General features: G+C 45.1%; 1 long non-coding RNA gene across 1 annotated transcript; it reads right to left on the bottom strand.

Annotated features, from left to right (window-relative positions):
* Nucleotides 1-531: 531 nt before the first annotated feature.
* Nucleotides 532-2,601, bottom strand: LOC123819670. The gene is made up of 2 exons (XR_006785848.1): nt 1,834-2,601; nt 532-1,576 (listed from the first exon to the last, which is right to left on the bottom strand). It is a non-coding gene; the product is annotated as an uncharacterized LOC123819670 (long non-coding RNA).
* Nucleotides 2,602-2,951: the final 350 nt, after the last annotated feature.

The raw sequence follows: 2,951 nt of genomic DNA, 5'->3' as shown, positions 1-2,951 counted from the left end.
CAAAGTTAAGTGATCAAAATGAATTATACTCATAAACATAAAAAGACCTACACATAGCCCTGACTGGTATGGCTCAGTGGATTGAGCAAGGGCCTGCACACCAAGGGGTTGCTGGTTCGGTTCCCGGTCAGGGCACATGCCTGGGTTGCAGGCAAGGTCCCCAGTTGGGGACACATGAGGGGCAGCCACACATTGATGTTTCTCTTCTTCTCTTTCTTCTCTTCCCCTCTAAATAAATAAACAAAAACTTTAAAAAAAAAGACCTAAACATAAAAGCTAAAACTTCTAGATTTAGAAGAAAACACAGAAAATCTTTGTCACTTTGGTGTAAGCAAAGATTTCTTATGTAGAACACAAAAAGCACTAACCATACAAGAAAAAAAGGGAAAAAATAGATTTCACAAAAATTTAAGACTTCTGCTCTTCAAAAGACACCATAAAGAAAATAAAAAGTCGATACACAAGAAGCCACATTAAGACTGAAATGTTGATTTTAAAAAATCATTTAAAATAAAAGGCCAAGCCATAGACTGGGCAGAAATATTTTTAATTGATATACACACAAAGGACTGTATCCAGAATATATAAAGAATTCTTACAATGCAATAACAAGAAGCCAAACATTCCCATTTTTTAAATGGACAAATGGTTAAACAGACTCAACCAAACATGAAACACTGCTGGAAGTAAGCACATGAACACACGTTCCTCACTCACTGAGGAAATGCAAGTTAAAACCACAGTGAGACCCCGACACACACTGAGCAGGACGACGAAAGCCCTGGCAGTCCCGGGTGCGAGGAGGACGTAGGGAGCTGGAAGGGGCTGGCGTGCAGTGCTGCAGAGGCACGGACTCACACAGCCGCTCGAGAAAATGGGTCGGCAGTTCTGTTCTTTTTTGAATGAAACATTCACTTACCATCAATCCTGAGAGTTCACTCCTATGTATTTATCCAAGAAAAATGCAAACAAACATCCACAAAAAAAATGTGTGTGAAAGTTCACAGCAGATTCTAGAAAATGGAAGACAATCTAAATTTCCATCAGCGGATGAATGGATAAACTGATTGTGGTATAACCAACAACGGAAAACTATTCAACAATAAAAAGGGATGAATTATTGATATACACAAAAACATGGATGAGTATAAAAAATATGCTGAATGAAAGAAGCCAAACACTGAATCCACACTCTATGATCCCATTTCTGTGAGGCTCTGTAATGGACAAAACTAATCTACGGTGATAGAGATCTGACCAGTGAACGTCTGGGGTGGGTGTGGGGAGGCTGATTGCAAAGGACAGCGGGGAGTTTAGGGGTGACAGAAACGTACTTCTACACATTGACTGGGAAGATGGTCACTCGGATCTAAACATCTGCTGAAACTCACTGAATTGTACACTTGAAATGGGTGCATTGCATTGTCTTGCAGGTAAATTATATTTCAAAGATAATTATTTTGCAAGAATTAAGGAGTAATTTAAGTCCTTTTTGTTATGAGTGGTGGCTGGCCAGCAAATCATCACAGAGGTTCAGCAGTCCATCTCCAAACAGGATCCTCCTCGAACCACCGACCTGCGGACACATACCAGAGGAATGGGTTCTCTGTCCGGTGGGAATGCAGAGTAGGGAATTTGTTTATTCACAGAAGTTACAGAGTGAATTAGCACACTCTCTCGCAATCAACCCAATTAATTGTTTAAAAATCAGGCCTAAGCTATAATGAGCTTGTAACACAGCTGCTCCTAACCGGGGAGCTGCTTGCATGTTCGTGATATTCTGAAAAAACCACCCGGAGGACTAGCCGATGTGGACAGGCCGCTTATACTCACGTTACACGGGAGCGCACCCACAGTGGCGGGTTGGTGCGAGAGGGACCGCTCCTCCTCCAGTGTGAGGCTCACGATAAGGGGTCCCAGATGAAGGCAGCACCGGCCCAGGTTGCATGACCCTACATTGATTGTCTCAGTGTGTCTTTGCAGAAGGAAGGGGTCCAGAAGCAGTGGCAGGACAGGAAGCCACTCCCAAAAGGGGATAAGGAGGGAATGACAATCCATTTCCAAAACAATGCATTCCTTCTGGCCAGGGGCCCCCTGATCGGCCCTCAGTCATGGGAGGGGGAAGGGCTGTGTCCACTGACCCCACAGAGTTGAAGAAAGCTAATTTTTTCAGAAAGTGAATACTTCAAAAGTGAAACACTCCCACTGTGAGAAAACAGAACACTTCTACTACACACTCTGATTGGAGCCTGGACCTTCCAAAGAGGACAATCACCCGGCATGGATGCCGGCAGGCACCCGTGAATGCACACACACAGACACACGAGGGCGGAGGTGTACCTGGCCACGCTCTCTGGGGCGCAGGGGAAGAACGGTGCCGCCATCAAGGAACAGGTAGTTAGAACAGCCAGGTGTTTCTATCAGGATTTGATTTGTGAAACTCAACTTAGAAAATGTTTGTTATGATCAATTTTAAAACCATCAGGCTTTCTGTGTAAGCACAGGACAGGGAGGAAGCAAAGTAAAACCTGCTGCCTGCCCCCTACCTGCCTGCCCTACCTTACACTCCCCACCCCCACCCCCAGTGAGTGGTAAAGTCATACTAGAGACCTTGGGTTGGGCCACAAGGAAAGGAAGGCCTAGAACGAAGCTATAGATAAGAAGTAGGGGCACAGGCAATGAATTCAATGGACAGTTGCCATTTGTAGTTTCCAGCATCCACGCCTCCTTCTAAGAGCACTCTGATGTCCTCGTTCAGGCGACTATCTCTCCCACTCTGGGTACAACCTGTTGGGAGGGTAAACTCAAATGCTCGCCCTCTTTTGACAGAAACCAAGGCTTTTCCTTTGGGACTCCTTCCCCCAGATCCTTTCTTCCCATATCCAGACAGCCATCTACGGCACTTGACTCAAGCTCGGCCAATCAAATGATCTCCTGGGACTTGACTTCTC

The sequence above is a fragment of the Phyllostomus hastatus genome, unplaced genomic scaffold (genome assembly GCF_019186645.2).
Source record: "Phyllostomus hastatus isolate PE091 unplaced genomic scaffold, TTU_PhHast_1.1 phas_contig_34, whole genome shotgun sequence".
NCBI lineage: Eukaryota > Metazoa > Chordata > Mammalia > Chiroptera > Phyllostomidae > Phyllostomus > Phyllostomus hastatus.
Note: the sequence above shows the minus strand (reverse complement) of the source record. Positions and strands in the feature narration are given on the sequence as shown.